We start from the raw sequence: 25,719 nt of genomic DNA on the forward strand, positions 1-25,719 counted from the left end.
ATGATAATCCCCAGTTCCTAAGAGAGGAAACGTACAAGACCTTCATGCCCTCTTCCTTGAAGGGGATCGAAGAGGAAAGTCATCCAGACATAGACAGAGGTTAATGCCTACTAAATGAGGTCATTTACTAAAGGAGCGAGGACTCGAGTGAACACTTAAGGCGCTATAGAGAGGCTGAAGCAAAGAGCCCAAAACTGGAGATTTAGCTGGCGCTGGGAACTCGGGTGGCTCGGGAACTCGGGTGGCTCGGGTACTCGGGCAGCGCTGGGGGCTCTGATGGTGCCAGGGTTCAGATGGCACCAGGCGCTCCAAAAGGAGACAGGCGTTTAGATGCTGACATGGGGCACCTGAGAGCGTCCTGGAAGACAAACCTTAGATACTTCCTGGAGTCCGGATGGAAGGAAAAGTGGAAGCATATGACCTGCAAATCCAAGGCTATCTTCCAATCATCCTGGAAAATGGATGAAAAGACTAGCTGGTTCATCTCTATCTGAACTTCATCCTCCAGATGAAGAGATCAAGTGTGCTTGCGTTGAGGATGGATTTCCAAACCCCGATGATTTGGGGACCACAAACAGACGGTAGAAGCAGCTCTCTGACTGTCCTCAACTACTTCTACGACTCTTTTTCGAAAGAGAGAGAAGACCTCCTCCAAAAGGGGCAAATGCTCTCCCAAGTCTCGGATAGGCAATCAAAACGATGGGAGAAGGGACCAAAGGGTTCTCCATGAATGTAGTGGAGAAGCCCTCCCTCAGAACCTTGAAAATCCACTGTTCTGTCCCTCTGATACTCCACTCCTCCCAAATCGAGAAGACTGGCTCCCACTTGTGCCCGGAGGAATTCTCCCTCATTTCTTGAGCAAGGACTTGAGCTCCTCTTGATAGTTCTTGTTCCAAGTGGGACCAATCTTGCCGCATAGCGTCTGTTGCCCATGCTAGAGGTCTGGGGCCTGAGAACAAAAAAAAGGAAGGCGATGGTTTCTAGAGGTGGCAAACAGACCCAATGTCGCCTGTCCCATAGTATTGCAGATTCCTATAGACCAAGGAATCCAAGGTCCACCTGGTGGGAAGGACCTACTATTCGACGGCTCAGCTCATCTGTCAGAATATCTAGTTTGCCCCCAAAAAATCGAGTGACAAGACTCACTTGATTTGATCTGTCTACAGTAAAAGGTCTCTTGCTGTCTGGCAGAGAGAAAAGTCAGAGCTGCCTCGCTTTCGTATGTATGTTAGGGCTGTGGAATTGTCTGCATGGACTGCCACAGTCTTGTTGTCTTGTTGTGAACTAGGGTCACGAAGCACTGAAGCCCTAAGTGAACAGCTTTCAGCTCTCTGACGATAAGACAGTTCTGTTCTTGCAGAGACCACGTCCTGGAAACTTCCCAGTTGGGAAGCGGGCACTGGAGTGGGTCCTAGACTGGACTTGGGCTTACTCCCATGAAAGAAATGCTGCTGGGGAGGAGAGACCATCTTAGGAACAAATGCAGATGAATCTTTGGGCCCTTCGGAAGAATGCGCCAGAAGATCCTAAGCTGAATTCTACTGAACGTCTGACTTCTGGGTCTGAGTGACTCCTTTAGCATAATGGGAGCACCAAAAATCTCTTTCCTTCAACACCCCCAAAGAGAAAAAAGCTGCAAGTTCAAGAGAGCCATCCCTGAAGGTTTGTCTGCATGAGGAAGGACTCCCAGCCAGTCTGAGGTGAAGTCTCCACAAATCATTGCAATCTTCAATCTTCTTGGCTAGTGCTCTCACAATCCAGTCCAAGAAACTAAAAGATTCAAACAACTCATAGAGGTCTTAACAAGGAGGTCAAGTTCTGATGATGAAAAAACATAATTTTTGCTGATGAAAACGCCAAGCGTCGGGAAGAAGGAGCTTCCCGGCGGCGAGGAAAAAAACCTCCTAAGGATTGAGCATGAGGGAGGAAAAACAAAGGCGGCCTTACCTTGCTCCCTCTTAGCAGAGAACCAAACTTCAATCTCCTTGAGTGTCTTCCTAGAAGATGAGGAAAGCACCATGTGGGGAGTCTAGGTCTGTCATCTGGATGGCTCCTCATCAGGCAGGTCAAGGTAGGCGAGACCAGGGCTAGCAGAAGCCAAAAAAGAGTAGGAAAGCTTGCCCACAAATACTGAAGGAGAACTGCATAGACTAAGAGACCCGTGGTCGGAAATGGGCGCTTGGCGCTCTATGCAGGAGACTGATACTGAAGATTTGGCGTTGGGCACTTGGGAGCTGGTGCCAAGTGCTTAGGAGCTGGCACCAGGTGCTTGGAAGCAGGCGCTGGGAGCTTGGAATCTGGCGCTGAGTGCTTGGGAGCTGGCGCCAGGTGCTCAGAAGCAGGCGCCAGGCACTTGGCAACTGGCGCCGAGTGCTTGGGAGCTGGCACCGAGCGCTTGAACAAAGACCACAGTTGCCTGAGAGGGATAGTTGGGCAACTGGAGCCAAATACTGGCACCCAACAGAAGTACGCTCAGGAGAGAAAAAATCTGGAATGTTTCATACGCTGCAGGAAGGTTGAAGACCGTGCCTGGCTCCTTAAACCGCTAACTGGGCAACGGAAAAGAGCAGCCAGCATCGCCTGCTTGCCTCTTCCATGGACAATACGAATTTAGAAAGTGCTTGCAGCGCTTCCAAGTCCAGGCTGGAGTCTTGAGAGTCGGACAACAACTGACTTACATCCACAGAGACGCCTTTCCAACGGCTGTCTGTTGAAGCCTGGGATCAATCAACAGGCTCGACTGAGGGGGGTGACTACCTGTGAGCAAACCCCACCGACCTCCCTTGGACCTCTGGTATGACTCCTCCCAGGCTTAGGGGAGTATGACAGGGACCTTCATCTAAGAAAATTGGTGGGATGAGCAGCCACCTCCTCCACTTGCACAACACTTTCAACTGTCAAGAAGCCTTTCCACTGGCTGTCTGCCGATACCTGGGAATGCACGACAGGTTTGACTGAGGGGCAACTACCAGTGGGCCAACCCCCTCAGCCTCCATTGGACTTCTGGTATGTCTTCTTCCAGGTTTAGGGGAGTATGACAGTGACCTTGGTCTAGGAGAACAGACGGGACAAGTAGCCACCTCCTCCACTCCACTGTATCACTACTAGGTTAAATTCTTGTTAAACCTAGACTCGAGACTGGCAATGGCAAGGGTCGGAAGCAAGGGAGCCAGGCGTGGGAGTAGGTGGATTAAAAGTAGGAGGGCTAGTAGCAGAGAAAAAGGCAGGAAGAGGGAAAGAAGGAATTGCAGAGCTATCTTCTAACCTAGGCTAGGGTAGAAATCTAGGGTAAGTGAAGCTCGTTTCTCGGTTCTAGAGGCCATTTTGCTTTCTATCCCTCTCTTAACTTGTCTAGTTGAGATTTAAGTACCTTCTACTCTTGCTAACCATTACATTTAGCAGAAGTTTTCTCCCTACTATATTTCTGCCCCTACAATTACTGCAAAATGTATGAAGATTGATTAATCTGATTTGTAACTTTCGCTACGACACGAAATTAAGTGAACTTGAATCAGACATAATAATAACCAAAGAACTAGGAAAAATAATCCTGAAAGCTATTAAAGCTTGAAGGCTACTCAAAAAGCAATACAGTCATACCCCGAACTACGCAAGGTTAGGTTCCATAACCAGTCTTGAAAGGTGAATTTTCACATAAGTTTAGCATGGTCTCTAAAAATGCTAATAAATGCTTACTTCTAAAGTTTAAACACTAAATATGACAATAATCATGTTCCTAAATTATTAAGCTACCTTTTAAATAAAATTTAAGTTACTGTAATTTCATTTAAAAGTTTGCTTAATACATTATCCTTAAAATAAAGAAATAAATGGTTAACATAAAAATAGAGCGTTGGAAGAGAATTTCTGTCTCTCTCCCCTTCTGACCGGTCTATTTTCAGAGGTCTTCTTAACCTCTCTTTAATAACTTCTTTATTCTAAGTCTTTCTCTTTGTTCTGAAATGCTTTTTCATGAAAAAACCATGTTTTTTATTTGGACTAATACAACTCTTAGTTATCATGTCTCTTTGTTTTAGAACGTATTTGCCACACTAACGCATCTGCACTTCGTAGATGGTACAGGTTAAACTGATCTCGTAGATGGTACAGGTAAAATTAAATCAATTTAAACTATCTACTCTACAGGTAAAGACGTACAGAGACATAATAAGTTGTAAAAATGTGTGAGCGCTAACTAAGAGAGAGAGAGAGAGGTTGTCCTTACTTAAGAGAGTAAAATTTATAATTTTCCAATTATTATGGAGAGAGAGAGAGAGAGAGAGAGAGAGAGAGAGAGAGAGAGAGAGAGAGATTGTCCTTACTTGAAATATCAAGTTAATTTATTTAAGAATTATTACAGACAGAGAGAGAGAGAGAGAGAAAGTTATCCTTGTGTTAGATATCAAAAGATGGAAATTCAGTATTAAACTAACTTTTAAATGAAATAAGTTCCTGTAATTTCATTTAAAAGTTAGCTTAACACATTACTCTTAAAAAAAAAATAAATGGTTGATGTAAAAATATACGAGTGTGAAGATGAGCATACCAGTTCTCTCTCTCCCCATTCCACCGATCTATTTTTAGAAGTCTTCTCAACCCTGTTTTTAAAAACTTCTTTATTCTGTCTCTTTCTCTTTGTTCTGTAATGCTCTATGTCTCTACGTTTTAGAACAGCACATTTACATTTTGTAGATGGTACAGGTAAAATTAGATCAATTTCAAATTATCTCCTGTACAGTTAAAGACATACAGAGAAACAGTAATGCGTAGGTTGTGCTAACTGCAAACAAGAGAGAGAGAGAGAGAGAGAGAGAGAGAGAGAGAGAGAGAGAGAGAGAGAGAGAGAGAGAGAGAGATAACGGTTGTCCTCACTTGAGAGTGAAATTTTTTATGAATTACAACACAGAGAGAGATAGAGAGACAGAGAGAGAATTACGTAAGAAACCTTTGACCAGCTAATCAGCAACACTTTCCCTTCTTGTCATGTTAAATCAACATGTCTGACAGCTTTGACTTTGAACTTCTTACAAAAGATGAGGGAAAGATATTTGTTTGTTTAAAATATGTATCACATATGAGTTTTGTAATTACAGTTTTATTATTATTATTATTATTATTATTATTATTATTATTATTATTATTTTATTATATATTATTATTTAATCTTATTAATCTTAATATTTGAAAATTAGTACTTATTAGGTAAAAAATTTATTTATCATGCAAAACAAATAAACATATACATGTACCATAAAAATTCTCTCATCTCAGTAAAAGAGAGAGAGAGAGAGAGAAATTATTACTTTTATTACTTAATGTTATTTAATTTACACATAAAAGCTTGAAAACATAAATTACATAAAAAATTAATAAGTACTTTTGCAGGGTTTCTCAGTATTTGCAAATGTTCGCGTGTCTGTGAAAAACTCGTTTATGACAATTAATAAGGTTCCAATGAAAAGTTTGCATGTCTGTGAATTCGCGCAACTCGAATCGCGCAAATTCGGGGTATTACTTTAATACTTCATTGAAATCCAGCTATACAACTGAAAATCAGTAAACAAAAGCTGCAGCAAACTCCTGATGTTACTCAAGAGCCAGCAGAAACAGAATGAGGTTTTCTGCTTAGGTGTTCCCAGTACTCCTGTTGGTGGGCGGGGCTTGTCACCTACACTAAACTACTGAAGCACTATCTCGATTTTTAAAAGTTAAGCTCCTGAGCAAGTGGAAACTATAGCTATGTAATTACTTGGTAAGTTACTTATGTGAAAAATGAATTTGTACTTAAAAGACTAATAAAATACTTGAAACAAATTTGCAGATGTACCAAAAACAGTAATGCATACAAAGTTCACTATGACTTCTGCAAAAATAACATGGCAACAGCACTTCAAGTGTTAATATATAAGTCAATAGAGTTCAACATATGTACCTTATGTATTTTTTCCAGAATGTCATAACATAAAACACCACAAAAACCTAATCAAATGCAACATGAGAAATTCACATGATAATTTTTTGTTTGAAATCATAACTTATAAAACTTAGTTTTCATAAACATTAGAATTTTCAGACAAACCCATCACTCATACAGTATATGCCTACATTCATGGTCTTCAAATGTCTTCAGACTGGACTTGTTTGCTTAACAGATAAGACCAGTAGCAAAACAATATGAAAGAGACCATTGGTGCCTCGGGTAACCATCAATCACCCAGACTCATCTGCCTCACTTTTCTTGTAGTCTAGATATGAAACCAGCACCCTTAAGAGGAGGGAAATCATTATGTGAAAGATAGTTTTGTAAGAAAACACTATTTCTTGTTTTACGCATCACTCATTCGTGTAAGAATTGATATTTAGGTGGGAGGACCAAGGTGCTGACTGCTGCATAGTAAAAACTCATGTCTGAAAGATCCAGTAGAATACTGGAAGAGGAACCAAAGCTCTGGTAATAGGTTTTACAGGCAATGACAGGCCTCTTCAAACCGTAAAGTGTGGATCCTCTATTTATATAGGTGTCAGGTAAATCATAAAAAATTAGGACACTTGTTATGTGTCACATAGACACCAATAATCCCAGAAGTCTAAATCTCTACTTTGCCATATGGGAATAGATGAGAGGTGAGAAAATTAAGAAGTGAAAGATGAATTCCTTAGGTCCCCTCCCAACAAAATTAAAACATAGCCCACTGCTACAACCAGTCACAATGAATAAAGAACCAGCCTCTCAAGTCCAAATTCCCAGGGTATAACTTCTGTAAAGGTAGATTGGCACCTCCAGGTATCTGAGGTTACAGAAATATTTGCATCCAAATTATATTTTAAAAACCTAAGAAGTAGAGATTGTTCTGATTTTGTGGACTACAATTCTTACCTTTCTCCACCTCACCATCTAACATGTTCTCTGAGAATGACTTGCTTGAGCCAGTATGAGACAGTGTTCTTCATGACTCCATTCCTTAACCAACTCACAGAGAAGCAAACTGGAGTTGCCAATACAATCCCTGGCATTTGTAAGGTAATGCTGGATTACTCTCACAGGATACAGCAGGTTTTCTTTGTTCTGGTTATAGATGTCAGAGATGGGATAATAAAATGGGCTGTGGATTAGTCGATTAGTCTTCACCACAATGCCAGCTGCAAATGACAAACCTACAGCCAGACCTTTAATTGCATATCCTCCCAACAATGTATAAATTTTCCTGAACCACCTAAAAGATGCAAACTCAGGAGAAAAACCATACTCAGTGCTAGATCCAACAAAAGCACCTCTTGTATGGGCTCAGATGGAGGCCTGGAGCGAGACTTCAAGGACTGGGAAAGATACTGGTTGGGAAATTCAGGTATCACTTAAATAACTTCCTCCTTTAAATGTTGGTTTTCTCGGTTCCACTGAAGATCATAAATCTGGTCCACAAAGCTAAAAGAGGGCAGCCTTATACTCCTTGATGGCCTAGAACTGACAACTTCTTATGCCACCAAATGTGACAACTTCTTATGCCACCAAATGAAAAGAAGTCTACAATTAAAGGAATATTAAATCTGACTTGTTTAACACCTCTTTCACAGCAACAGTTATAGAACTAGCTCCAACTGGCAAAATGGGAAGGAAGTCAGAGAGCCACAGTGGCTACTGCCAAAGAAGAGCAATCAAAGTTAACATCAGCTTCCTGAGACTAAGCTTGCCAAGGGGATAACTTGTCAGTCTGAACAGGGGGAAGACTTAAACATCCAGTCATCCCAGGAATGCATTGCATCCATCTTTCTTGCAGGCTTCTTGGTCTGGCTCAGAAATGCAATATTATGTAGCAGTAGACATCAAATCAAATGATGCTGAGACAAAATGAAGTTTGTTCGAGGGAGGAGCACACTAGCATTGGCCAGCCTCAACTAGGGGAAGCAGGTTCTTCAGTCAGAATAGTAGCTGTATCCAAAATCTTCATGGCTCTTGGAACCATTTGCTATAAGAATCAATTACTACTGAAAATGGTTCAAAAACAGTGCAAATGATTTAATGCAAATGATTTAAAAACACTATCCCACCGATGCCAAAGAGCCATGAAGATCGCAAGTTACAGCAACTGTTTTAACAGAACCTAATTCAAATGACTGAGACTACTACTCTGCGCCTTCCTGGAACAACTTTGGTCTATTACAATATTGTCTGATATCCACATGATGATGTCCACTCCTGAATGGTATAGTGCCTCAGATATTGAACTACCACAATTTCTAAAGTAAGTCAGTCACTGAATTGTTGGTCATCATACCTACTACCTTGCCTGTAATGAGCCAAATGAATGCTTTGAGGCCCAAGATGAGGTTCTTATAACTTGAGGAGACTGATGCGTTGCCGTCTGTCACTTAAAATCTAAGTTCAAATTATCCAGTAATTTTGAAAGTGTGCTCTCCAACCTTAGCCAGAAGTATCTGCAAACATCAATAACTGAGGAGACAGAACCATCTAAGGAATCAATAATTAAAGATACCCGAGATCTTGCCACCCCTTACCAAATGCAACAGTACATATACTAAAACAGCTGTGGGGGACTAGCTTCTCCACAGACAAGTGCCCAATCAGAACTGTCAGAAACTGGCTTGGGGGATCAGGACTGTAGTGGAACTTCTGGATTAAGAATGACAATCCCCAGATCCTGTCCTTTGACCGCTTCTGTGTTGCTGTCCATGCAAAGGTACATAGCTCTCACTGACAGCACTAGATGTGGCTTCTCACAGTTGACATGAAGTCCCAACTGATGGCATACTTGAAACAAGATGGAAAAAACATGGAAGGCCTGCTGCTAATGCTGCCGTTACCAACCAGGTATCTATGAAACCTAATGTTTTACATGTGAACTAGTGCTGCCACAGTTCCTAAAGTGCAGGTGAAAACTGAGGGGCACTCACCATGCTGAAATACAAAACCCTGAATTGAAATACTATCCCTAAAAAAAGACATGAACCTACTTTCTCAAAGCAGAGTGCACTGGGATTTTAAAATAAAGTGATGCCAATCAGTCTTTTTTCTTGATGGAATGACAAATCATCTCTTGTTGCCTTTGGGACCAAAAAAAAAGATGACCGTAGAAACAGAATTAAAGCAGGAGTGACAGATAATGTCACAAATCTGTTCCAGATGCTGCCATCACTGAAGGCTGATGTCATTCAACTTAATGGACAGTCACCAGTACAAAGCAGGATCTTAAAATAAAATTCCATCCCCTACCAACCAATATGAAATTATTTCCTTGAAGCACAGTGCACTGGGACATTGAAGACAACATCCCTAAGGTCATGGGATGCCAAGAAGTCCCTTTTCCAGATATAATGACATTTGCCAGTCATATTTTTGCCTTTGGAACCAAAATCAGATGACTATAACTTTACTGCATAGATCCTTTATCATCTGCTTCTGCAAAATCAACCTCATTTGTGTGAAAGCTTGGAACCTATCAGTCTTGGCTGCATGTGTTGAAGACTAATGGCTCGGAACAAGTTGGAGCTTTGACTCCAGTTAAAGTAATTGGCATTCATCCTTAAAAACCTCAGTCACTTAATGTTCTGCTCTTAACTGCTGCAACTATTCTATAATTTAAGACAATCCCCCATCACCAGAATGTAAGTGGGGAATACCATCCACTCCTTGTTATGGGTAAAAAGATAAAAATGCCTGGAAATGTGCTTAATGTCTTCTGCCTGTTGCACTAATATGGTGATTGGCCTGGCCACTGAAATATGATCAATATCAACTTTTGTCTGGAAGGGGTGAAGTGCTACCTGTACTAAGGATGGCTGAACTGTTCATGTTTAAGATCAGGGAACTTGAATAAGACAGACAGGTCCAATACCCTCAGGTCTTTTAATATCTTAGAAAGAGAGGAGGTCCAGGAGACACCCCTTATCACTGAGTCCTGCTTAATCCATAAAGACATTGGCTAATAGGTAAATCATCCTTACATGACTCCTACACAACGTTCCAGCCAGGAGCTCTCACAGGAACTGCCTCATCACCTAAAATAAAACTGAAGTTGGAGTGAATGAAAAAATGCCTACATTGAAAGTTTCTTAGTCACAAACAAGGAATGTTACACCCCCAACGAACAGCTTTGTATACCACAGAAACTACACAGCGCAAATAAATGCTGGGTAGCCATAGTTCTATTGCATTACCTGTTGGTACCCATGCTTGAAATTCTCAGCTCAACATTAACAATTTTTAACATGACACTTGCAGGGGATAAATAAACAGAATAGGGAGGATCATTCAGTGCTGGGTCAGTACTAGGCACTGTGGCTGACACTTTCTCTTCAGCTGCTGCTCCTTTCCCAGTCCTGAGATGCAACACATCAAATCCAGCTGCTCAGAAGATGCCTTGTCCTGTGCAGTGAAAGTCACTTTAGGTTTGTCCTTGATGACCTGTTAGACAAAAATCACAAGTTCCGTATTTTTTTTTTTTTTTTTGCCCAGAGAATAGTATGCTTCCTGATTAATGTACCAGATGCAAAACATTAACTCCTAGTTAAAGCAAACATAGCTTCCTGACCCTTTATGAAGAATCCCTGAGTCACATAAAGGGTGATGCTACTCAGTCATGACAAAGAAGAAATGGTTCAACACAGAGTCAATCTTCCTTGCAGAAGTGTGATTGTCGTGTACTTCTCGATACTAAAAGGCATTTCCAAAATAAGGAAAACTTTGGAGGTTAAGTCCCTCTCCCTTGAGGTCATACACTTGCTTCTACTGCATGTGATGGTGATTCTTCAAGGTCAGAAAGGCTGCTTTTCTTAGTAAATTCCTTGTCCTGTCCACACGCAAAAGGCCATTGTCTCACAATTGTAGTCAGTCATACAATTCGGGAACTGCTGGGACTGGAATTCTATGGGCATGCATCCAAACAGCCACAGTTTGTGTGGTCTTTCATAGGTAAGCTATGCATTTCTTGGGAAGGTTACCTAGCCAATAGCTGTCATATCCTATGGGCTCAACCTGCAGTCTTTTATTAATTACTGCTGCTCCTAAGTAATTTTGCAAAATGCATTCTGCTGTCATTATCCTTTGCTAAATCCTTAAGGCCAGCAAAGCTACTGCCTTTCATTTAGGCAAGTGAGTGGTCATGTTTACAACCATGGTTGTCATCACTATTAACCTCAGGTGAGGTTGTGGTTGAAGAGAGAACAAGACCTTGAATAGTTTGGGCAGTCACTACTAGGGTGATCACAAACCTGATATCTGTGTGCATCATGACTAAAACTCTTCTTACTAGTGAAGCCAACATCAGAGGAGGAATTATGTTCCTTTGAGATCCTACAAATCCCCTCCTTGTGTAGCTGATCCTAGGACGTGGCCAAGGTAAGCACATCAATCTGAACACTGGAAACTGAGTACTGGGAACCTTGGCTGCACTGCATGACTGTCATGTCAATTAACTGCTGCTGCATCATGCCCTATCAGTTAGGACAATGCACTTCTTGACTGCTGTGTCAATTAACTACTGCTGCATCATGTCTTATCAGTTAAGACTGGTAGTTGTGCACAGCAACTGGATCTGCACCTGACTGAGCAAAGAGCAAAGCAGCAAATGAAATGTATTACCTGAGCTGTACTAGCTAATCTGGAGACTGAAGCATCAGACTCAGAAGCAGGCAAAGCAGATACATCCCTGGTTGCACTCCTGGCCCATCCGATCTTGTAGGTTTGCCTTTTGATGGAACAGTACAACTTGGAGGGCCACCAGTCATGGTAAACAAAACCACACCTGACCTTAGGAATCAAATCAACATGGATGTCTGGAAGGGCCAACTGGCAACCCTTTTCAAGCTCACAATGATATATCAAAATCACAGGAGGGTCAGCCAATACAAAAGCAGAGCACTAACAGTACATTAAAAATATTACAAAATAGATAAACCTTCAGTTTATAAAACATACACAAAGATAACATAGTATTGCAGGTTGTAATAGATAATCATATGGGTTTTAGCAAATTATCAACAAAATCAGCAAGCAAAAGTTGGCAAACAATTATGAAAAGCATGGAGTTGTTAATAAATAAAGAAACTAAGGCAAAAATAAAAAAAATGGCGATTGAAAAAACAGCCTGTCTAATTAAGGGAGATACCACTCATTAATGCAATTATGATACAACTAAGAACAGTAATCCAAAATCCAAAGTAAGGCTGATAAAATTACCAATACTACAGCATGAAACAATCAAGAGAGTGCAACTTATCCTTTATTCAGAGTACTAAGTAGATACATACATTCTAAATTACCTAACATGAGCCAGAATTAATTTTAAGCACCAATTATAGTTAAGTGCTCATTAGTGACACATGATAAACCTAATTTAAGCAAAATCAACATGATACAAAAGGTCAAAAATATCTAAAATTCACAGAAAGACAAACCATCATTAATACCTGCAAATAAATGTTTAGCCCAGAAAAAACAAAGGTGTAGTCACTTAAAAGTAACATTTTGCTAAACACAACTCTGGCAATCTGGATGACAAATAGATAAGGTGTACAAACCACTCTTTGACATTTAGAAAGGTGAAAAAGAAATGAAATGATTGCACTAGAATTAATTAACCCAGGAATAAAAAATTAGGAAAAATGACAAATACTGGCAATACTGTAGTGAACCAAACAGTCAGAGGAACTCTACTCAACTGCTGACAGCTCTGCAGAAACATGAAAAGTGAGGTAGGTTGGTGGGCACCTGAGGTCCCAGGTGGACCATACATTGTGTTACTACTGATTTTATGTTGTTTGTTAGATGACAGTGCATATATGAGTGATGGGGCTGTGATGAAACAAACCTATGTTACATTACAGTGATAATATTGTGACAGATGTAGTCCAAAACAATTTTTCTGAGCAATAAAAAAACACTACCTTCAATCAAACTACACTTAGAAAAACTACTCTTATTGTACTAAAGATTATGAGGTAAATTCATGCATCAGTCTACTATATGGCTTATAAACCCATTTTATGACTGGCATGCCACATTAAGCACAAATGTTACAGCTTACTTTGAAAACAAAAACAATCATCATAGACATTTTAACTACTTTTTCCCTCGTGAGGTTAGACATAAATTAGTTCTCCACTCTCTTCTGCAATGTGCTCTTCTATCTCAGAAACAGTAATGCAAATGAATATTTATTGCAAAATTTAATGCAAAATCTCTGAAACATTCAATTTAAAGCTTACTAACATAAAAAATAACAAATAACATATTCAAGTATAACAAAATTTGCCCTGTAAGGCTCATGACGACAATGCACCATTAACAAAAAGTGAATGCCAAGATGTCTTGCGCAAATAAGTAAATAATAGCAGAAGTGAACTTTCAAAAGGAATTAATATAAATAGTCTTTACAAGTATCTGCTCATTTACAACACATGAAAGGCAAGATTTACTGATAAATACTGTACAGTCATTGGCATGCAAGTGTACATTCCTTTTGAGGATTAAATGCAAAAATTATTGTGGAAAGCTAAATAATATTTACAGGTTCACAAATTATTGTAGAAAGCTTAAAAACTTACAGATTCATGAAACTTACTTGAATTGCTGATACGGTTTTGAGCTTTTCCAATTCTGTCTCCAGTTCCCTAATTCTCTGCTCATACTGACAAAGTTTCTCAGCTTGTTCGCCCCTTAAATTGAACAGTGAGACCTCTTGATCTCTTTCAACTCGCTCTAAGGATTCTTTATGTTCTCGCTTTAAGCCCATTACAACTTGCTGAAATTCTGGAAGGAAACCAAAATTATATACCAGTGATTACATATATGTACAAAAGCAATGAAGGTAGTCATCAACACTATTTCAAACTAGAAAAAATCCTGCAAGAACTGTTTATCGAATCTGTACTAAAGCATCTTAGAATGGAGCACTACAGTTGTTTAAAATAAGTATAAAAGCAGCAGCAAAAATATATAAATTTGGGCTGGTTAATTTTCTTTAAAAATATCAGTGGATACTAAGTGTACTTTACCAGCATATGACACTTAAAAGATACTCGTAAGTTTTAGTGTAAACTTTCTGTCAATGAAAGAATACAGAAACACTGTCATTCTATATACAGTTACATCTACTGGCTAAATAAAATCACAAATCACATAGCAAATTTTCTCTATTTCCCCCGACAACATCATCCTAAAACTGATACTACAATACATGATTACTGTATTTGCTGGCATACATGAAGTGTATTTTTCTAAATAATGAAGAGTCAAAAGAAAGACTGAGCAAAACTTTTTGTTAAGTAATATACCCAGCCCAGCCCTCAGATGTAAACACAAACTCTCATAAATGTTGTATAAAGACAAACACACGCACAAACACACACACACACACATATAACATTATATATATACTTTGCAATTTAGAACATCCAAATTACTAGAACAAAACTACAAAAAAATAAATGTAATTTGGCAGAAAACACTTCACCTCATTCCAGTACTGGTAATTCCTACCAATTAACATAATTAAGTTCCAGTTGTCAGTAAAAACTGTTTCAAGTATAACATAAATCTTTGTTTTACACAAAAGTCTAATCACATGGCTTTTACATATTCACTGCATAATAAGCACCTACCAAGAACATTTGGAAAACAATCTAAACACTGTCATCACAAACAAGCAAATCACCAAGGTAACAGTAATATTCTACCTCCAAAAATCCACAATCTTTTATATAACCTTGCTGCAAAACAAACAAACAAAATGGAACAAAAGCATACCCTTCTCATTAGAGGTAATAATGGTAGGTCATCTCATATTCCAGCAGCCAAGAATGGTCATACTGAGACGAGTGCTTCTACACTGGCCATATCACATCCCAACATAACCTAAGGAATGGCAATGCTGATATGAGTGCTTCCTGGTTGGCCATCTCACATCCCATCATAATTGAAAGAATGGAAAGGCTGAGATGAATGGTTACAGGGTGGCCATTACATATCCAAATATAGTCAAAAGAATGCCAATGCTGAGACTGCTTCCAGGTTGGCCATTTCACATCCAAATATAGTCAAAAGAATGCTAATACTGAGATGAGTGCTTCCAGGCTTGCCATCTCACATCCAAATATAGCCAAAAGAATGGCAATGCTGAGATGCTTGCTTTTAGGCTGGCCATCTCACATCCTAATATAGCCAATAGAATAGTTATGACGAGATGAGTGCTTCGAAGTTAGCCATTTAACATCCAAATATAGCCAAAAGATTGGCATTGCTGAGATGATAGCCTCCAGGATGGCATTCTCACATCCCAATATAGCCAAAAGAATGGTAACACTGAGATGAGTGCTTCCAGGTTGGCCATCTCACCTCCCAACATAGCCCAAAGAATGGCAATGCTGAGATAAGAAGTTTCAGGTCGGCCCTCTCACATTCCAACATAACCGAGAGAATTACTATGCTGAAATGAGTGTTTCCTGGTAGACCATCTCACATTGTAACAGAGCCAAAAGAATGGCAATGATGATATCAGTGCTTCTAGATTGGCCATCTCACATCTAAACATAGCCCAAAGAATGCCAATGCTGCTATGAGTGCTTCCAAGTTAGCCATCTTACATCCCAACATAGCTAAAAGAATGACAATGCTGATATGAGTGCTTCAAGGCTGGCCATCTCACATTGTAATGTAGCCAAATGAATGGCACTGTTGACATGAGTGCTTCCTGGCTGGCCATCTCACATCACAATGTAGCCAAAAGAATGGCAATGCTGATATGAATGTTTCCAGGCTGGCCATCTCAAATCCCACCATAGCCAAAAGAACGGAAATGCTGATATCAGTGCTTCCAGGTTGGCCATCTCATATCCCAACATAGCTAAAAGAATGACAATACTGATATGAGTGCTTATAGGCTGACCATCTCAAATACCACTGTAGCAAAAAGAATGACAATGCTGATATGAGTGCTTGCAGTCGGCCATCTCAAATCCCATCATAGCCAAAAGAATGGCAATGCTGATATGAGTGCTTCCAGTTGGCCATCTCAAATCCCATCATAACCAAAAGAATGACAATGCTGATATGAATGTTTTCAGTTGGCCATCTCAAATCCCATCATAGCTAAAAGAATGGCAATGCTGATATGAGTGCTTCCAGTTGGCCATCTCAAATCCCATCATAGCCAAAAGAATGGCAATGCTGATATAAATGCTATCAGTTGGCCATCTCAAATCCCATCATAGCTAAAAGAATGGCAGTGCTAAATGAATGCTTACAGTTGGCCATCTCAAAGCCCACAATAGCCAAAAGAATGGCAATGCTGATATGAATGCTTTCAGCTGGCCATCTCAAATCCCATCATAGCTAAAAGAATGGCAATGCTGATATGAATGCTTTCAGTTGGCCACTTCAAATCCCACCATAGCTAAAAGAATGGCAATGCTGATATGAGTGCTTCCAGGCTGGCCATCTCAAATCACACAATAGCCAAAAGAATGGCAATGCCGATATGAGTGCTTCCAGTTGGCCATCTCAAATCCCATCATAGCCAAAAGAATGGCAATGCTGAAATGAATGTTTTCAGTTGGCCACTTCAAATCCCAACATAGCTAAAAGGATGGCAATGCTGATATAAATGCTTCCAGGCTGGCCATCTCAAATCCCACAATAGCCAAAAGAATGGCAATGCTGATATGAGTGCTTCCAGTTGGCCATCTCAAATCCCATCATAGCCAAAAGAATGACAATGCTGATATGAATGCTTTCAGTTGGCCACTTCAAATCCCACCATAGCTAAAAGAATGGCAATGCTGATATGAGTGCTTCCAGGCTGGCCATCTCAAATCCCACAATAGCCAAAAGAATGGCAATGCCGATATGAGTGCTTCCAGTTGGCCATCTCAAATTCCATCATAGCCAAAAGAATGGCAATGCTGAAATGAATGCTTTCAGTTGGCCACTCAAATCCCAACATAGCTAAAAGGATGGCAATGCTGATATAAATGCTTCCAGGCTGGCCATCTCAAATCCCACAATAGCCAATAAAAAGAATGGCAATGCTGATATGAGTGCTTCCAGTTGGCTATCTCTAATCCCATCTTAGCCAAAGAATGGCAATGCTGAAATGAATCTCTAATCCCATCATAGCCAAAGAATGGCAATGCTGAAATGAATGCTTTCAGTTGGCCATCTCAAATCCCACAATTGCCAAAAGAATGGCAATGCTGATATGAGTGCTTCCAGCTGCCATCTCAAATCCCACAATAGCCAAAAGAATGGCAATGCTGATATGAATGCTTTCAGTTGGCCACTTCAAATCCCAACATAGCCAAAAGAAAGGCAATGCTGATATAAGTGCTTTCGGTTGGCCATCTCAAATCCCACTATAGCCAAAAGAATGGCAATGCTGATATGAATGCTTTCAGTTGGCCACTTCAAATCCCATCATAACTAAAAGAATGGCAATGCTGATATGAGCGCTTCCAGTTGGCCATCTCAAATCACACCACAGCCAAAAGAATGGCAATTCTGATATGAGTGCTCCCAGTTGGCCATCTCAAATCCCAACACAGCCAAAAGAAAGGCATCTCAAATTCCACTATAGCCAAAAGAATGGCAATTCTGATGTGAGCGCTTCCAGTTGCCCATCTCAAATCCCACCAACACCAAAAGAATGGCAATGCTGATATGGCTTCCATGTTGGCCATCTCAGATCTAACCATAGCCAAAAGAATGGCAATCTTGACATGAGTGCTTCCAGTTGGCCATCTCAAATTCCAACACAGCCAAAAGTATTGCAATGCTGACATGAGGGATTCCAGGATGGCCATCTCACATGCCAAATATAGCCAAAAGACTGGCAATACAGATAAGAGTGCTTCCAGTTGGCCAACTCAAATCCCAACATAGCCAAAAGAATGGCAATGTTTATATCAGTGCTTGCAGTTTACCATCTCACATCCCACCATAGCCAAGAGAACGGCAATGCTGAAATGAGAGCTTCCAGTTGGCCATCTCACATCCCAACATAGCCAAAAGAATGGCAATGCTGATATGAGTGCTTCCAATTGGCATCTCAAATCCCAATTTAACGAAAAGAATAGCAATGAAGACATGAGAGATTCCAGGTTGGCCATCTCACTTGCCAACATTGCTAAAAGAATAACAATGTTGATATGAGTAGTTCCAGTTGGCCATCTCATATGATAACATAGCCAAAGAAGGTGATAAGAGTGCTTCCAGAATGGCTATCTCACATCCTAACATACCCAAAAGAATGGCAATGCTGATATGAGTGTGTCCAGATTGGACATCTCACATCCAAACATAGCCAAAAAATTGACAATGCTGATATGAATGCTTCCATGCTGGCCATCTGAAATCCCAACATAGCCCAAAAGAATGGCAAAGCTTATATGAGAGCTTCCAGGCTAGCGATCTCAAATCCTACCATAGCCAAAATAATGGCAATACTGATATGAGTGCTTCCATGTTGGCCATCTCACATCCCACCATAGCCCAAAGAATGCCAATGGTGATATGAATGCTTCCAGTTAGCCATTAAAAATCCCACAGTAGCCAAAATAATGGCAATGCTGAAATGAGCGCTTCAAGGTTGGCCATCTGAAATCCCATCATAGCCAAAATAATGGCAATGCTGATATGAGTGTTTCCAGTTGGCCATCTCACATCCCAACATAGCCAAAAGAATGGCAATGCTGATATGAGTTCTTCCGGTTGGCCATTTCAAATCCCTCCATAGCCAAAAGAATGGCAACACTGATATGAATGCTTCCAGTCAGTCATCTGAAATCCCAACATTGCCAAAAGAATGGCAATGCTGATATGAGTGCTTCCAGTTGGCCATCTCAAATCTCAACATTGCCAACAGAATGTTGATATGAGTGTCTCCAGTTGGCCATCTCAAATCCCACCATAACCAAAGAATGGCAATGCTGACATTTCAAATCCCAACATAGCCAAAAGAATGGCAATGCTGATATCAGTGCTTCCAGTTGGCCATCTCAAATCCCACAATAGCCAAAAGAATGGCAATGCTGATATGAGTGCTTCCAGTTGGCCATCTCTCATCCCAACATACCAAAAGAATGGCAATGCTGATATCAGTGCTTCCAGTTGTCCATCTCAAATCCCAACATAACGAAAAGAATGGCAATGCAGACATGAGTGCTTCCAGTTGGCCATCTCACATCCCAACATAGCCAAAAGAATGGCACTGTAGACATGAAAGATTCCTGGTTGGCCATCTAACATCCAAATATAGCCAAAAGAATGACAATGCTGATATGAATGCTTCCAGGCTGGCCATCTCAAATCCCAACATAGCCAAAAGAATGACAATGCTGACATGAGTGCTTCCAACTGGCCATCTCACATCTCAACATAGCCAAAAGAATGACAATGCTGATATGAGTGCTTCCAGGTTGGCCATCTCACATCCAAACGTAGCCAAAAGAATGACAATGCTGATATATGTGCTTCCAGGCTGGCCATCTCACATCCCAACATAGCCAAAAGAATGACAATACTGATGTGAGTGCTTCAGGCTGGCCATCTCACAGCCCAACATAGCCGAAAGAATGGTAATGCTGAGATAAGCACTTCCAGTCTGGCCATCTCACATCCCAATATAGCCAAAGAACAGCAATACTGACATGAGTGGTTCCAGGGTGGCTATCTCACATTCCAACATAACCTAAAGAATGGCGACTCTGAGATGAGTACCTCCCGGTTGGCCAACTCGCATCCTAATATAGGCAAAAGAATTGTTATGGCGAGATGATTGTTTCCAGGCTGGCCATTTATCATTCCAAGTAGAGCCAAAATAATGCCTATGCTGAGATGATTGTTTCCAGGATGGCTATCTCACATTCCGATACAACTAAAAGAATTGTTATGGCAAGATGAGTGCTTCCAGGCTGGCCATCTCACATCCCAATATAGTCAAAAGAATGGCAATGCTGAGATTAGTGCTTCCAGCCTTCTCACATCCAAAAATAGTCAAAAGAATGGTCATGTTGAATGAGTGCTTCCAAAATAGGCAATGCTGAGATTAGTGCTTCCAGCCTTCTCACATCCAAAAATAGTCAAAAGAATGGTCATGTTGAATGAGTGCTTCCAGATTGGCCATTTAACATCCCAATATAGCCAAAAGAATGGCAATGTTGAGATGACTGCTTCCAGTCTGGCAATCTCACATCCCAATATAGCCAAAAGAATTGTAATGGCGAGATTAATGCTCCCAGGCTGGGCATCTCATATCCAAACACAGCCAACAGAAGGTATCTTGCAACCTGTGCCTACTGGGGAGGTAACTGAGAGGTGTGCCCCGCATGGTGGTGGTAGGCAAAAAGGATGGTACCCTGTGGAAGACTGTAGATTTTTAAAAAATGCATGCTGTAAAAGGGAAACGCATCATACGGTTGCACCATTTGATGTGGTGTCAGCTGTCACAATGCATACTTTTAAGACTATGGTTGATGATATATTGTTACATGATTCTAGCTTAGGAGAAGCTTTTTGGCATACTTTTGATTTATTGTTGGCATGAGAGAGGAATGATGTGACTCCAAACACAAATAAATTCCAGTTTTGTCAGAGGGCTGTGAATTGTGTGTGCTATAACATTGGGTGGGATAAATATCTGACTTCAGAGGATAAGCTGGCTGCTATAAAGAAGTTCTCATGCCTGATCAGCCCACCATATTCGATATTCGGTTGTGATTTGGGCTGGTCAATCAGTTGGTTCCCTTCATAGTAACGGCTCCTGTCATGGCACCAATTCAGGAATTATTGAAAAAAGGGCCTACAAAACAGTGTACTGGGATGATATTTTGATTTCTAAATTGGAATATGCTAAATATGAGATGTGTATATCAATATCTGATGGTCTGCATTATTATGATAAGACCAACCATTGTTATGACTGACTGGAGTAAAGAAGGGACAAGCTTTGTTGTATTATAGCAATACTGTTCTTGCATATGTCATAAGGTACCTTTCTGTTGTAATGGGGGGTTGGAAGCTAGCCCTGTGTGGCAGCAGGCACCTTTCAAAAGAGAACTGAGCTATGACCCTACTGAGAGGGAGGCAGCGGATGTGGTCTGGTGTCTGAAAAAAGCTCATCTCTTTTTGCTGGGCTGCCCTAACCTACTTCTAGTAACAGATCATCGCCCGCTGGTTAAGTTGTTTGGCGATCGATATTTAAAACACACTGAGAATCCCAGACTATTCCATTTGAAAGAAAAAACTCTTCAGTATAAATTCTCAGTGAAGTATGTGGCAGGTAAAAGAAATCCTGCCGCTGATACCTTGTCCTGGTACCTTAGTCTAAAGGCATCACCGAGTGAGGTAGATAAGGAAGAAGCAGAAAGGTATGCAGGATAACGTCTGCTGCAACGATTGTGTCATTCCGTGATGTGGATAGTGATGTCATAGTAATCGACAGTGAAGATGTTGGTAGAACTCCCAGCAAAGATGAGGATTATCAGTTATTACTGAGAAGGGTAAGAGATGACAACTGGCCAGAAAGTAGGAATAAGGTTGAACCTACATTCAAGCCGTATTTTCAGGTAAGGGAATGGCTTAGCTATATCAATGGACTGGTCACTTATACATTCGACGAAGGGCACATACGTTTGGTAGTGCTGCAAGCTTTGCAGGAAATGGCAGCATGTAACCTGCTCTCAGGCCACCAAGGCACTGATTCAATGTTGCGCAGGGAACGGCAGCCACTGTATTGGCCTGGGATGGAGGCAGTTGTAATGTTTCAGAGGTCTAAATATACGACGTGCAATGAGAATTCACCATCCATCCCAACAACGAGAACCATTCATTCCCACCCAACCGCCAATTTATCCATTTCAGAAAACAGTAGCAGATTTCTTTCAGTTAGATAATAAATTCTATTTAGAGTATGCAGACAGATTAACAGGGTGGCTGGAACTGCAACACTTTGGCAACGGTGTGACGTCATCAAAAATCATCCCTGTATTGCGGAGGTTGTTCTACCATTGGGGTGCCCGTGAGATCTCCACTGGTGGGGGGGATGACCTTGGTGAATATCGAGATATTAGACTTTTATAAGAGATGGGGGTGCAACTGTATATCTCACCAGTACTATACCCCCAACTGAATGGGTGAGCTGAGGCAGCCGTGCGGCACTCTGCTAAGCATATAATAAGGGACAATGTTAGGGGTGATGGTAGCCTAGACACTGATGCCACAGTAAAAGCCCTTATGCAATTAACCCTGGAGAGGCAGTTACAGGACTCTACCCCAATGGCAAATGAATTTTTGCTTTTGGATAATCATTGGATGACAACAATAAGAGAGAGAGAAAAGGCTACAGTCAAAACTTCGCAGAAAGAGAAAGAATCATGTGACTTTGCACGCACGGCAGTGGTCGTATCTACATGTAGGCAACCAAGTCCTCGTACAGGATGTAGTTAGTAAGAAATGGGATCGATCGGGAGTGGTAATGGAAAGACTCACATATAGACAGTATTTAATAAAAATAGATGGGACTGGCAGGATGTCAAGGAGAAATCGCCGCCATGTGAAATACATAACAGCAAAGAGCCAGTGCCCTACTATAGAACCAGCTGGGGCAGTGCCACATACCCAGGACCAGGAGGTAGAGTAGATGCTGGCCATAGTTCAAGGCCAACTAAACTCCCAGTTTGGATGAAGGACTATGAAGGTGGAAAATAAAGTGCATTTTGTTTGTTGAGCTGTTTTCAAGTTTTGCTTCGAGTAACCATTCTTTTGCAGACTATTTGTCATGTTGCTTGTTCTTGATTTTTATATTTTTTGTTTGTCTCCAATTGTGAATTTTGAGTATACCTGTGTTTTGGGGTAATGTGTAGCTTTGGGGAGGGATGTAGGATAAATATGCATCACGTCACCGATATTAATAATAATACCCAATCATATGTTATTATATCTATGATTAACCACGCATTACCCAAATCTGTCCGTGCCAAGATATTGGTTCGAATGCCAGTTGTCCCAGACCCACCTTGCGATCAAGAGACGCTTTGTAATAAACCATCAACCTGGGAATAGTGCCTCTTACTTACCCTGCCCATAGAGTATCCTATGCAGCTGCTCAGACATTCTACTTGCTAACTTATGCTTCGTGTTTAAGTATTAAGGCAGTTCCACTACAGGAACTTAAAAGGTAAACTGATGCCTGTATTTTATGAAAACAACAAACTTTTAACTAAAGGTAAATCACTAATGGAAAGGGTGTTTATGTATTGGTTAATCTACTGAGAATTTTAGAGTATTTTCTTGACAGAGAATCTGTTCTGCAATCAGCCCAGCTGCCACTAACATACCAACACATCATGGAGACTTCGAAGACAGATTTTGGCTCTATAGCTATAATCTTTTAGGACTGAGTATATCACTGGTTATGATAATACCTGTACAGATTTGCTTAGCAAACGTTCCAATAAGTTTTGCCATAAATGTTCTATATGAATTATGTACAAATTAGTTCTTTTTCATAAACTATAGTTTCACTTAGAGAGGGGAGCTTAATAAGGAGTTTCTTGGTGTGTCTCTGAATTCCATTTATTCCTTATTATTTCAGACATTATACACAAATTTGTAACTATCAATTATTATAACTATGAACTATGTATTATAAACAGTCCAATATTAATACAGCTTTTATTTGCTCTATGCATGGATTAAAGGTATTTTTACCTCTGTTACTGTCAAGTCATTCCTTCACAAACTTTGAGATGGCACTGACACCATCACACAGGAAGTTTCCTAGGTTCCATAAAGTTGGAATTATATAATTGTTATAGTGATTTTTTCATTTTATGTAAAAGATTACCTCTGCTTTGCTTTAATATGTGCTTTTAGTTCTTTATTTTAGCTTTAATGCTGTTTCACTGTCTTAGTTGTAAACATTGCTGATGGCCTTACATAGGTAATTCTTTGGTACAGATTTTCTTCTGAGGGCTAATTCTTGGTGCTGCTTTCCTCAATAACTGAAGAAGTGATTGCAAAGAAAGCTACGTTGCTTTTGAACATCTTATAAATTAATACTCATGTAAACTTATTCATGGCCTAAAGCTAATTCTGTTGTACTTAAAATAGTAACTATCTGTGATAACTTCTGTTCATTAATTTTAAAAATATTTTAGGTCAAATGTTACTAATATTTTATTCAATTTTGCAGTGGTATATATTCAAGTCTTGCTTATTATTCACCACTATGAATACAAGCAGGGGCATCATTTCAGATTTTTGTTGGGGGCAAAGACGGTTTGGCCAGCGAAGCGAGCCTAATCAGCTGATATTTTTTTTATTTTGAGCTATTTTGTGTGTTTTTGAAGCCACATGAGCAAGGTATTTCAGCAAAAATTATATACTTCCACTACTATGTTTTATCTCATCATCACTGGTAGCTAGTACAGTAGACAGACAAAGATCAAGAAACATAATATTTCTGAGAAATTTTATATATTTATGATTGCACATTTAAAAAGAGAACATGTTGTTACTTCTTGGGGCTTGGGGGTGAGGGGGCCAAGTTGAGGCTTTGGGGTAGGCAAGTTGAGTCTTGAGGGGGGCAGTTGACAGCCCCAGCCCCCCCCAAAATGACGCCCGTGAATACAAGTGTTTGGAGATAAGAATGGGAACCAGCATTAAGCTTTGTTGGAAAATCACTGACAAAAATATATAGATAACCAACCGAATGTGACAAATACATAATTATGGCCAGGAAACAACCATACAGTATCATACACTCCTTTTCACTGTGTAATACTTAGTGGAAGACATGTGACTGCCAGAGAATCATCAAGTATTTTGTAAAAGATGTAAGAAAGGGCTTGAATATCTTTGAAAGAAAGAAATATCAACAAAAAAATCAAGAATTAGTACCTACCTAACATAATCTGAGCTGAAGTTTAAGGGGAAGAAAGGGGGTTCTTACCCAACTCTGGGGAGGTCTTTAACCCTCTACTTATTGTGCATATAAACATAAGAGCGACGAGGAAAAACACCTAGGCTGAGCCATGTATTGTAATAAGATATTGTTACAACCTGGTTAATAGATTTAGAAACTACAGTAGCAGGGATACATGGGGCCACTCACTTTAAACCCAAGTATAAGTCTATCTAAGGCAATGGTTTATACACTGTATGAAAACATTAAGGCAATACAATGCAAGAAATTTCTGTGCAAATAAAGTATATAAATTTGTATAAAGATGACAATAAAAAAGTAATGTGAAGGGAATAACACAAGAAAATTTTAAAGGCAAGGGAAAATGGCAGAGTAGTAATACATAGGGTATGGAGAGATCGCAGTCAGAAGAACAAGGCATAGGAGGAAAGTGACATTACTGTGACTGTGAATCATGCAAGAGTAGAAAATAATATGTGTAAGGGGAAATAGCTGATAATAAAAACATTACAGTACTGAAATTACTTATAAAAGTACAATGGGGAAACCAGTACCTTACATTGCAAAGGATCAAAATTGGGTAGTAAAATATAATCATATACTCATGTTAATAGCTTATAACTAATGCACCAAACATAAAATATCTTCAAAAGAATTTAATAGCTTCTCATTTCAAAATGCAACACTGAAAACAAGCAATCATTATAAACATGTTCTGTAACAACAAAAACACTACTAAAGTGCTTTTTAAACAGCTAAGTATGCAAAAAGTAAATTTTATCTGCAA

At 40.1% G+C, this 25,719-nt stretch overlaps 1 protein-coding gene across 5 annotated transcripts in view; it reads right to left on the bottom strand.

The window, feature by feature from the left end:
- Window positions 1–25,719, bottom strand: part of LOC136835648 (formin-2-like) — a 344,992-nt gene that overhangs the window by 174,738 nt on the left and 144,535 nt on the right. For all 5 annotated transcript variants that reach the window (XR_010852223.1, XR_010852224.1, XR_010852222.1 and 2 more), the window contains one exon: window positions 13,578–13,765. The gene's annotated coding sequence lies outside the window, so the exon portion shown is untranslated. The remainder of the gene's footprint in view (window positions 1–13,577; window positions 13,766–25,719) is intronic.

The sequence above is a fragment of the Macrobrachium rosenbergii genome, chromosome 55 (assembly GCF_040412425.1).
Source record: "Macrobrachium rosenbergii isolate ZJJX-2024 chromosome 55, ASM4041242v1, whole genome shotgun sequence".
NCBI classification, from domain to species: Eukaryota; Metazoa; Arthropoda; class Malacostraca; order Decapoda; family Palaemonidae; genus Macrobrachium; species Macrobrachium rosenbergii.